This window comes from Micromys minutus (assembly GCF_963924665.1).
Source record: "Micromys minutus genome assembly, chromosome: 7".
Lineage (NCBI taxonomy): Eukaryota > Metazoa > Chordata > Mammalia > Rodentia > Muridae > Micromys > Micromys minutus.
The window spans coordinates 75,118,459-75,131,279 of NC_137976.1; the positions used below are offsets into that span (position 1 = coordinate 75,118,459).

At 38.5% G+C, this 12,821-nt stretch overlaps 1 pseudogene across 1 annotated transcript; it reads left to right on the forward strand.

Moving 5' to 3' along the window:
- The first annotated feature begins 11,557 nt into the window (after window positions 1-11,557).
- On the forward strand, window positions 11,558-12,642 carry LOC308422304 (TSC22 domain family protein 1-like; annotated as a pseudogene). Its single transcript has one exon. The product of its transcript is annotated as a TSC22 domain family protein 1-like (transcript).
- The last annotated feature ends 179 nt before the right edge of the window (window positions 12,643-12,821 follow it).

The following is a 12,821-nucleotide window of genomic DNA, read 5'->3' on the forward strand; positions in this document are numbered from 1 at the left end:
TGAGCAGAGCCAGAGGGGTGAGGATGCAGGGCTTGTTAGTGAGCAGAGTGCAGGGGAGCTTCTGGTGGTGAAAGCTTCAGGAGACCATTCTCTTCACAGGCAGTGTTACAGCTCCTGTGACAGATGCTCTCAGACAACAAAATAATCCTCACACATGTTTGTTCCTTCTGGATAGTTTTAGGGTAGGTTGGGACTGACAGCAGGTGCTTCCTATTGGCTTGGCCTGAGATGCCTCTTCTATATGAAGAAGGGTTTGGGGGCACTGTCCCTATGTGACTGATAGTGATAATTCTCTGTGGGGAACTTCGGTTAGGTGACAGGGGCCTGGTGTCAGGAGCCTTAGCTCAACTTTACCAGGTTTTCTCTCATTTGAGGGTCCACCACCCTCAACTCCTCCTTTTCCTTTTATAAAGGAGAGGTCTCATCAAAATAACTGTCTCCTATGTTGGGAACAGTTTGATATTGAACCAAGATCTGATTAGTAGCGATCTTCACAATGCTACTCATTTGCTGTTTTAGAAACTGAATGAGGCAAGGTGCTAAGAGAAGCAGGGCTTCCTTGGCTAGTATAAGGCCAAGGGGGATGGCAGTGAGGGAGAAGCCAATCTACTAAGGGTTAGAGTACCAAAGGGAAGGGGTGTTGGGAGCATAAAGTGACCGAAAGTTCTCCCAGAGTTCTTGAGCATCTGTACATCTTGTTCTAATAGTCCAGATTCATTGACATAGAAGCAACATTTCTCCCCCAGCAAAATGTGTCCCTCCCTGTTCCACAGTCAGTAAGTCCACGGCTCTTCAGTTTTGGAGGGCAACTCCTGCTAAGGAGGTTATCTGGCGCTGAAGATACTCAAGGCTGTCTGCAGTGGATGCCATTGTCTGGTTAAGCTTGTCCTGAAAGTCGCTGGCCAGATGTTATGTTTGGACACAGGCTGCTCCAGCAGTTTGTGTCCCACTCAGTGAGACAGCGAGGCCCAGTCTAATGAGCAGATAGCAAAGGGGAAGTGATTTTGATTAGCCATTGAATATCAGAGAGGGAGAAGGGGGTGACAAAAATGTCAGACTCTTTCCCTAGGGTTTATAGGGTTCTGTCTCTACCATTTTAAATTAAACTAGCAAGTGAGTGCACCCACATCATTTAAAATTTGGGGTGTAATACCCATTGGGATGTGGAGACATTCTAGCACCCTCTGGGGTTGGTAAAGGGCTCCCACAAGTGTGGGGGGGAATTAAAGATAAAGATCTGTATGAGCATTGTTGAGTCGTACCTAGCAAGAGCTGTATTTTTTTAGGGCTGCATTGACAATTTAGAACTTGGATTGCTTCAGGGACATGTTCTTGGGGAAGAGGGCCTTTTATCTTCCTTTATGAGGTTAAGAAGGGTTTCAAGGGTGCTTGTGGGAAGGTTCAAAGCCAATTAAGTTTACCAAAAAAAAAAAAAATCTCAGGAGGGAGGGAGGCAAGGATTAAGCTTTGAGGGAAGGAAAGAGTGAGTTTGAAGTAAAGGAGATCTCTGTTCCTAAAACCACAATGGACAAAATAAGTTGCATTTTGTGAGGGGCTATTTTGAATCCCTGGGCAGATAAAAAAAGGTATTAGCTGGTCCTTAAGTTGGGAGGATGGTGAAAGATTCTTCCCCGTATTCCTATATTATCCATATAGTGGTATACATTTAGTCCTTTATCTAAATAAGGTTTAATTGCAGTAGCTGCAGCCTCCGGACAAATGGTTAGACTGTTTGCCTTTCCCTGTGGGAGGATGTAGATTGTCCTGAAGTTCTTTGTATTTTAATGTTAATTCCAAAGACAAGCTAGACCCAGGTGATATTGACTGAGCTATGAACATTAAGTATTTTATAGGACTAGTATATCATATAGCAGGACAATTTGTATCTTTGTCTATTTGATGTAATTTTGTTGTGTAGAGGGCTTGTGGATTAAGAGTTGAATATATAAACCTGAATGAAAAGCTATCAGGCTGTAGAGTTGTATTTATGTGGGATTTGGGGGTAGAAAAACACCCTGGGGCAGAGGTAGAGGACCAGCGGTAGGAAACCACCAGGGAAGGGAGGCACACATGGCTCTGTATCAGGGTCAAGCCGAGGAGTGAGACCACAGGGACAATAAAGAGATAAACCATTATTTTTCTTAATATCTACTGTAAGAGCAGGACAGTCTATTCATATCGTGAGGCTGGGCCAGAGTTGTTAATGGGGGAGGGGGTACTGAGTGTTTGAAGTTTTTGGGGTGGAGAGGGGTGGGAAAATAAGACGGGCTTTTATGTCTATTGCTAATAGGGAAACACTGGAAGGAATGACTGATATATGGAGCAGCCCTCTTAGAAGAGAGTTCCAGATTCACATGTTCTTTTTTAAGTTGTCCTCAAATTTTATAAGTCTTCATCCCCCTGAGCTCTTTTTTTATAGTGAACACAGGGGTATTCTTTGGACAGAGGGAAGGGTGGATGTGTAGTAGCAGAAGCTGTTCTTCTACCAGCCATGTGAGAGCTTCAAGCTTCTCTCTTGATGAAGGCTACTGTGGGACCCAGATGGCTTCATTGGAGAGCCAGTCAAGGCAGGGAATATCAAATCTAAAAGTGTCCCTAGAATTGGGGGTGATTTGAGGAAGGTTTTAGGGTCTACTTGCTTCTATCTTGATGTGGTCTCTTTCTGCTTGGTTGTTAAGCACTACCCCTAGGATGTAAGATATCTCTTCCTAAAAGATTGGTGGCTACTTGAGATACTAGGAGGCATATAAGGTCAGTAGCTCCATCATGGTCCTCCTACCTATAGGCCTGTTTGATGATAAATGCATGAGAGGTACCCCTATACCTAAGAGCTTGGGCCCAGGGATCAGTTGCTAGTTATGTGGGATCTCTTGTCTTAAAATTGTCTTGTTTGTTCCAGTATCAATAAAGCACTTGAAAGGTTTATTATCTATTTTAATGGTTAATTTGGGGTAGGAACCTTCTGAAATGCTGGATACCCATAAGGCTTCTATGGGAGTAGCTGTTCCTCTTAATGCTGGGGCTGAGGGCTGCCTGCTCTGAAGCGTAGTAGTCTGTAGTAGCTTACAGTCATCATCATATATGGAGTTACAATATTTTTTTCAATGTAAACTTTTATGCAACTGGAGCAAATTTTCTTAGGGGGATTAGGATCTGTTATGGAGAAGGAGTTTTGTGGTCATTCATTCCTCCACATTTGAAGCAGAATCCCGTTTTTGCTGCTGCCACAAATACCTGAACCACATTTGTAATCTAGTGTGATGTGGTTCCTATATCTCAGGTTGTTGAAATCTTATTGTGATGCTTTTCCTAGAAACCCTGGCAGTTTAGTCTGGATTCAGAAGTCATGCCTGGGCTAGAGAGATGACTTAGTGGTTAAGAGCACTGGCTGTTCTTCTAAAGGTCCTGAGTTCAATTCCCAACAACCACATGGAGGCTCACAACCATCTATAATAGGATCCGATGTCCTCTTCCTGTGTGTCTGAAGACAGCTACAGTGTACTCATATATATGTATATATATATATATATATATATATATCTTTTAAAAAAAGAGAAGTCATACCTTCCCATACTAATAGTTTTAAGAAGATCTCTGGCTTTGGGGTTGGAAATTTTTCTTTCTAGGCTTGCTCTACTTCTAAGAATAAAATTAGGTAGGGGTTCTCCAAGTTTCTGGTAGAGAAAGAGCAGGGAAAAGGTAGAGTCTTGTGAAGATGAATTTGGGGTGAGCATGTTCCAAGCTTGGGTTACACAGAGGCAGACCTGTTTATAATACCCTGCTAGCTGCATTGTCTGTTGTGTTCCAATGGAAAAGACTTCCTGGCCAAAGTGTTCATCAAAACCAAATGGGGTATTGCTTCAGTCCCAATAACAACACTGTGCTCATATACATAAATAAATAAATCATTTAAAAAAACACAATGTTCTGAAGAAATTTCTAACCTCCAAGAAAGCAGATTAGAACATAATTTTAAACACTACTTTCCACAAGCCAATGAAAAAGGGAGGAAACCTAACTCGATACAACATACTTTACCTTTAGATCTTTTGTAACTCTTTCTTTCTTTCTTTCTTTCTTTTTTTTTTTTTTAAGATTTATTTATTTATTTTCTTACTTATATGAGTACACTGTCGCAGACACACCAGAAGAGGGCATCAGATCTCATTACAGATGATTGTGAGCCACCATGTGGTTGCTGGGAATTGAACTCAGGACCTCTGGAAGAGCAGTCGGTGCTCTTTAACCACTGAGACATCTCACCAGCCTGTAACTCTTTCTTAATTCTTAGGGAAATGAAGATAAACTTTCTACATTTCCCCTCTAAACTTGGGTGTACCTAATTTTATGTAATTGTGTCATGTATGTTTGCAATATTTTTTCATATGTTTTCAGTTGTGTCCATGGTTGTTTTTTTCCTTTTGTGTACCAAATATATATATATTTAAACAAACCAGTCATTTTAGTTCTCTGTATTTTTTTTATTTAATTTTGTGATGTGCTAATTTTTTTTTGGCATGACCAGTTAAAATATATAAGTAGATTCACAAATCTAAATATTGTGATTATACATTAAGGTACAAACAAGTTAATGCAAGCTACTTTATTAATCTAGATACTCTAAACATTTTTTAAAAACATCTTAAAATATATTCAAATGATAACATTTGATATAGCAAATGTTCCATAAACCTTAAAATGACAATTTTTTACATAAAACAACACCTGTTAGAGTAAAAAAATTTTGTTGAGCTATAAAATGTAATATTACATATATACTTTTGATAATGATACTCTTCCAAAGCAGATTCTAAGTATATATACTTAGTCTGGACTATATATAAATTAGTATATATGTTTATTGAAAGTCTTTATGTTGTTCCCCTTTTCAATTATACTGTAGAAAATATAATATCAATAAACAAAATGCTGAAAATTAGGTTTATTAAAATATATCATATGAGTTATTATATGCATGTAGACTGTCTCCACAGGATTCATGCTCAAGGTTTTTTGGTTCTTTTTTACAATATGTACTTAGTACCAAATTTGCTTGTAAGTAAGTACTGATGTAGTGTTCTCAACTCAGTCCAGATTCTTTTGGCTCATAGTAAGTCTAAAAATTTAAGAAACAAAATTTGATGACAGACAAAAAGTAAATTTAATTCAATATGACTAAAAAGATAAAGCGGAGATTGCTAATTGACATAAATCTTTGGGACAAATGAACATGAGTTTTAAATTTTTTAAATTGTTTTTCATGACCAAAATACACAACCACACAATTCTGGTCAAGATGTTACCACCTGATCCTCATCCTAATTCTGGTTCTATAGACTATCGTTACAGCTTGAGGGTGTATTTTATTCATTTATTTATTTTTCTTTTTTTTTCTTACAACTTTATTTTTTCTTACAACTTTATATGTACAGATGTTAAAAGCATTTTGGCATAAAACTATATGAATATATTTTTGTCAGTACTTGATTTTTTTAAAAGTTTGATACTACGTATTAAAATCTTACTAGTTACCATAGCATAAAGTACATGTAGGACAAAACATAACATGGAAATATTCAAAATTTTCTTAGTGTGTATAGATTAAACATAATGATTTTTAAATACCAAAATTGCTACAAGGCTACCTTCTTACCTCTAGAGTTATTAATGATTTAAGCTCTAGGTGTACCCCACTCTGAGTGGGTGCTATACACTTGTTTTTTTCTTTTCTTTTCTTTTCTTTCTAGGAATGACTGAGGCTTCTACTTTTTGGCCTTTTTTTTTGAGCTTCATATGATCTGTGAGTTGTTTCTTGGTTATTCAGAGCTTCCTGGAGCTAGTATCCATTTATCAGTGACTGCATATTATGTGTGTTCTTTTGTGACTGACTGGGTTACCTCACTCAGGATGATATTTTCTAGATACATCCATTTTCCTAGGAATTTCCTAAAGTCATTGTTTCTAATAGTTGAGTAGTACTCCAATATATAAATGTACCACAATTTTTTTTTATCAATTCATCTACTGAAGTACATCTGAGTTCTTTCCAGCTTCTGGCTATCATAAATAAGACTGCTATGAACATGGTGGAGCATGTGTCCTTATTGTATGTTGCAGCTTTTCTGGGGTATATGCCCAGAAGTGGAATAACTAGGTCTTCAGGTAGTACTATGTCCAATTTTCTGAGGAACTGCCAGACTGATTCCCAAAGTGGTTGTACCAGCTTACAACCCCACCAACAGTGGAGGAGTGTTCCTTTTTCTCTGCATCTTCACTAGCATCTGCTGTCATCTGAGTTTTTGAACTTAGCCATTCTGACTGGTGTGAGGTAGAATCTCAGGGTTGTTTTGATTTGTATTTCCCTGATGGCTAATGATGTCGAGCACTTCCTTAGATGCTTCTCAGCCATTTGATATTCCTCAATTGAAAATTCTTTGTTTAGGTCTGTACCCCATTTTTAAAAAGGATTGTTTGATTCTCTGGAGTCCAACTTCTTGAGTTCTTTGTATATATTGGATATTAGACCTCTATCAGATGTGGGATTGGTAAAGATCTTTTCCCAATCTATAGGCTGCCTTTTTGTTTTCTTGACAGTGGCCATAGAGTTAAAGAAACTCTGCAATCTCATTAAGTCCCATTTCTCAATCCTTGGTCTTAGAGCACAAGCCATTGGTGTTCTGTTCAGGAAATTTTCCCCTGTGCCTATGTGTTTTAAGCTTTTCCCTACTTTCTCTTCTAATAGTATCAGTGTACCTTGGTTATTATGGAGATATTTGATCCACTTGCTTTTGAGCTTTGTACAAGGAGATAAGAAAGGGTCTATTTTCATTCTTCTGCATGCTGACTGACAGTTGAGCCAATACCATTTGTTGAAGAGGCTGTTCTTTTTCCATTGATTGGTTTCAGCTCCTTTGTCAAAAATCAAGTGACCTTATATATGAGGGTTCATTTCTGGATTTTCTATTCTGTTCCATTGATCTACCTGCCTATCTCTGTGCCAGTTCCACACAGTTTAGTAACACATTTGCCTTGAAATATAGCTTGAGGTAAAGGATGGTGATTCCCGTAGGTGTTTTCTTGTTGAGAATAGATTTCGATAATTGAGGTTTTTTGTTATTCCAGATGAATTTGCAAATTGTTCTTTCCAACTCTATAAAGAATTGATTTGGAATTTTGATGGGGATTGCATTGAATCTGTAGATTGATTTGGTAAGATGGCCATTTTAACAATGTTGTTCCTTCCAATCCATGAGCATGGAAAGTATTTCTATTTCTGAGATTTTCAATTTCCTTCTTCAGAGATTTGAAGTTCTTGTCATACAGGTCCTTCACTTGCTTAGTTAGAGTCACACCAAGGTATTTCATATTGTTTTTGACAATTGGGAAGGGTATCTTTTCCCTAATTTCTTTTTCAGCATGTTTATCTTTTGAGCAGATGAAGGCTACTGATTTGTTTCAGTTAATTTTATATTCAGCCACTTTGTTGAAGTTGTTTATCAGCTGTTGAAGTTCTCTGGTGGAATTTTTGGGGTCACTTAAGTATACTATCATGGCATCTGCAAATAGTAATATTCTGATTTCTTCCTTTCCAAGTTGTATCCCTTTGATTTCCTTTTGCTGTCTAATTGCTCCGTCTAGGACTTCCAGTACTATGCTGAATAGGTAGGGGGAGAGTGAGCAGCCTTGTCTAGTCCTTGATTTTATTGGGATTGTTTCAAGTTTCTCATCATTTAGTTTGATGTTGGCTATTGGTTTGCTGTATATTGCTTTTATTATGTTTAGGTATGGGCCTTGGATTTCTGCTCTAGCCAAGACTTTTAACATGAAGGAGTGTTGAATTTTGTCAAATGCTTTCTCAGCATCTAGTGAGATGACCATGTGGTGTTTTTTCTTTGAGTTTGTCTTTATCGTGGATTATGTTGATGGATTTTCCTATATTAAACCATCCTTGCATCCCAGAGATGAAGCCTACTTGATCATGGTGAATGATTGTTTAGATGTGTTCTTGGATTCTGTTTGCAAGAATTTTGTTGAATACCTTTGCATCAATGTTCATAAGGGAAATTGGTCTGAAGTTCTCTTTCCTTGTAGGGTCTTTGTGTGGTTTAGGAATGAGAGTTATTGTGTATTTGAAGAATGTTTTGGGTAGTTTTCCATCTGACTCTATTTTTGTAATAGTTTGTAGAATATTGGAATTATGTTGTCAATAAATGTCTGATAGAATTCTGCACTGAATCCATCTGGTCCTGGGCCTTTTTTTTTTTTTTTTCTTTTTTTTTTTTTTTTGAAGCACTCAGAGGTATGAGTTTTCCTCTTAGTACTGTTTTCATTGCATCCCATAGGTTTGGGTATGTTGTGCTTTCATTAAATTCTAGAAAATCCTTAATTTCTTTTTTTATTTCTTCTTTGCCCATGCTATCTTTGAGTAGAACATTGTTCAGCTTCCATATGTATATGGGCTTTTGTTGTCTTTGTTGTTATTAAAGACCATCCTTAGTCCATGGTGATCTGATAAGATGCATGGAAGTATTTCACTCTTCCTACATCAATTGAGGCTTGTTTTGTGACAGACTATATAGTCAGTTTTGGAGAAGATGCCATGTGGTGCTGAGAAGAAGGTGTTTTTTTTTTTTTTTTTTTTTTTTTTTTTTTTTTTTTTTGGAAATCTTCTGTAGATGTCTGTTCATAACCTCTGCAAGTTTCACTGCATCACTGTTCACTTTCTGCTTTCATGATCTGTCCATTGATGAGAGTGGGATGTTGAAGTCTCCCACTATTATTGTGTGTGGTGTAATGTATATTTTGAGCTTTAGTAGGGTTTCTGTTTTGAATATGGGTGCTCTTGTATTTGGAGCATATATGTTAAGGATTGAGAATTCATCCTGATAAAATTTCCCGGTAATGAGTAAAAAGTGTCCTTTCTTATACTTTTTGATGACTTTTGGTTGAAAATCTACTTTATTCGATATTAGAATGTCTACTCCAACTTGTTTCTTGGGGTTGTTTGCTTCGAAGGTGTTCGCCCAGCCTTTTACTCTGAGATAGTGTCTGTCTTTGACTCTGAGATGAGTTTCTTGTATGCTGCAAAACGCTGGATTCTGTTTATGTATCCAGTCTGATCGTCTATGTCTCTTTAATGCGGCTTACTGACATTGCCCAATTGGAAAGAGAAAATTTTTATGAGTCCTGGTATTTAAGGTTACAGGAAATTTGATGAGAAACTTAATATTTTCATAGTTTAAGTATATCTCTTCCCAAAATACTTAGCTATAATAGAAAGATAATTCACAGTGCAGAAAACTTACAGACAAGTTTTCAACTTCACCCCGGAGTCAACAGAAACTTTGGAATTTAGTAGTAAGTTATAAATGGTTTATGTTAGGTGTGCCGATTATATGTAATTCTAGCACCTAAGACTATACATCCATAGGTATATATTTCTTTACATTCAATTACAAAATTTAGAAACATATTGCTAGTATTAAGGGTTTAATATTGAGTACATAGATCTATTTAGTCAACGTGGGTATACATTATGTTTTTTAGATTTATTCTATGTATATGAATACACTGTAGCTCTATATTCAGACACACCAGAAGAGGGCATTGCATTCCATTACAGATGGTTGTGAGTCGGTTGCTAGGAATTGAAGTCAGGACCTCTGGAAGAGCAGTCAGACCTCTTAACCACTGAGCTATCTCTCCAGTCTCCAAAGTATTTAATTTTAAATATTAATATGTTCACAATCTTCTAGCCATCATTTTAGGCTGAAAATTTAATTTGGGGAAAAACTGGTTTATTTCACACATCAACTCTACAACTCTAGTGACTGTCTGAAAATCAATACCTGATCAGTAGCAATAGCAATTCTTTCTTAAAATAAGGAGCTTTTGTTATGTGTTAGCAGTTGCCTATAGAGGCCAGAAGAGGGCACCTAATTCCCTGGAGCTGGAGTTACAGCTACTGAGCATGGGTCCTAGGACCAATCCAGGTCCTCAGAGCAGTAAACGTTTTCTTCACCAAGTCATCAAGAACTACATCATACAGTGGCCTTAGAACATGTTTTCCTGTTACCTTCAGATGCTTGTGCCTGTGAAAGTCTAGACAGTTTGATTAAGAATATCAAATATTGAAATGCTTAATGATCAAGTAGAGTATGAAAAGAATTAAGAGGCATGTCCTCGTTGGAGCTGGCCACTGGAGGGTGTGGGTTTTGTGGATTCAAATGCCCATGCTAGGCCATGTATGTCTGCCTGTGGATCACGGTGTAGCTCCCAACCACTTCTCCAGCCACTATGTCTATCTGCTGCCATACTTCTGGCGACAATAATGAACTAAACTGAAACTGTAAGCAAGTCCTGGTTTTATGTTTTGTTTTTTTTTTTTTAAAGCCTTTTCTGCAAGATTCTGGAAGCCCAAGAACTGGGTCTAGATAAAATGTGGTTCTAGCCAGAACATAAAGCTGTGAGTTCTATCTCGTTTTGGAAATTCAGATAAATCATGTGGTTTCTTATGCCCTCATCTGTTAAAGGTCAACTTCCACAGGGTGTCTGTAAGGATGACACATGAAGCCAACTTCTAACAGGAACTCATGTCAATTCACAACTAGATTAGGTAAATGGCCATGGCCTTTGGTGATGTCCCAACTCAACCACTCCTTCCTTTGAAATGCATCATTTCCATACCAACATCTGAGTGCTATGTAAACACTAATTTTTAGATCTATTAGCACAACCTGTGAGAATGCCGAATACTTCATAAAATTCAAATGGTTTAGAGATTTATTGTAGTAATATTTACATAAGAGTTAATGTTACAATGGCCTTGAAATGAATGATTTAAGAATCTAAAAAAATTCATGAAATTCATACCTTGAGTTTTTTAATAACCTATAAAGCACTATTATGAGTTCAAGAATATAGTATTTAGCAAAGTTCTATTCTTAATGAGAAATCAATTTAAGCCAAGTATTACTTTTCTATCATTTATTTAGGAAAATGTTCTACATATTAGGAAAAAACAGAAGGCAACTTGATCTAACAATTTTTCAAGCATATTTTTGTTCTAATAGTTATGGGATATAATCTTGGCCAATTTGTTATCTCCACCCACTAAGGCCATAGCTTGTACATACAGCATGCATGGCAGTCTTAGCTTCATCTCCAGCATTGCAATACAGATTAGAAAACTTCCAAAACTGGACTTAGGCTCTTTGTGTATACACAGGTGAGAAGCAAGCTACTTAAAAATATGGCATTTTGAGAATATAATCTCTATTGTGTATGTTGATGATTTGAAATGTTTAAAAAGAGGTGTTATAAAACATAAATTTACACTCTAGAGTGCAGCCGGCAGCGGGGCGGACTGGGCTGCGGTGGACACGGGCCACTCTCACGCCCGAGCTGCAGACAGCTAGGCTTTATCTGGTTTCAAGCAGGCTGCTGGAGCTTTCCCTCTCTCCCTCTTCTTCCACGAGGCTGTTTTTGTGTTCTGTTTTTTTTTTAAAATTTGGCTGCAATTGCATGAAATCCCAATGGTGTAGACCAGTGGCGATGGATCTAGGAGTTTACCAACTGAGACATTTCTCAATTTCTTTCTTGTCTTTCCTGGGAACTGAAAACACTTCCATGAGACTTGACAATAGCTCTGGTGCAAGTGTGGTAGCAACAAAATAGAGCAAGCTATGGATCTGGTGAAAAGTCATTTGATGTGTGCAGTTAGAGAGGAAGTGGGGGTGCTGAGGGAGCAGATCAAAGAACTAACAGAGAAAAACTCGCAGCCAGAGAACAATCTGCTGAAGACACTGGCCAGTCCAGAGCAGAGCAGGTGGCCCAGCTTCAGATTGGCTCCCCTCCGGCCACCACAGTTACAGGGGACCACACAGCCCGCACCCCAGGGCTCAGGATCAACCACACAGCCCGCTATGCCGAACAGAACGGGCTGCTGCTGTCTGAACTGGACAAAGAGATGTGCAGGTGAGAAGCCGCCTCCACAATCACCCATTTCATTGCTGTCTGCGAGACGTGAGACTCACACACGCTGTTCTCGCTTTCTCCCCAGTGTTAAGCACTCATGCTTTTGGCTTGAAATATATTAGTTGAGTGAATTTCAGGTTTCATCAGAGTGGGCGTGGATGTACTCTGTGCCACGTGGCAGATATCTAAGGAATGGTTTAATTGACGCTGAGGCGCTGTGTGCCTTTTCAACCCCCGCCAGCCTCCAAGAGCTCTGGAGCTCGCCTGCATGGGGCTCGGAAAGTGGGCCGTCCTGGATCTCGTGGTCTCCTCTCCTTCCCTTCAGAGAACTTGAGAGGCCAGAAACAAGACTGCAAGGGGGTGGGGGGTGCAGTCCTTTTACAAAACCGACAACTGTCACCAAAGCTTACCGAGCACGACAGTACTGTCCCTCTTCTCAAAAACACCAGAAGACACAAAACTGTTAGAGACACAAGGGTGCAGGTAGCTGGGACCTAGGCTGTCTTATATGAAGGTTGTTACGCTTGTTGTATATTTGTGTATGTAGTGTAGCGAATTTGTACAATAGAGGACCCTAACTACTGTTTAGGTTGCACAGATAGAAATTTAGATGTTCTGAAAAGGTGTGGATTGTCCTTTCTAGAGATCTACTTACAAACTGCTTCGTGACAAAAACAACTACTGAAGAAATTTTAAAAATTTGGCACAGTTAGTCACTTTGTGTAGTCCGAATCTAGCTGCTGAGTCTTGCAGAGTAAACTCCCTGTTGACTGATGTCAGTTGCGCTGGTGAAAACCCGGAGAAATGGGCCCTTGCTAAGGAAGTGGGTTTCCCTGGAGGGGTTT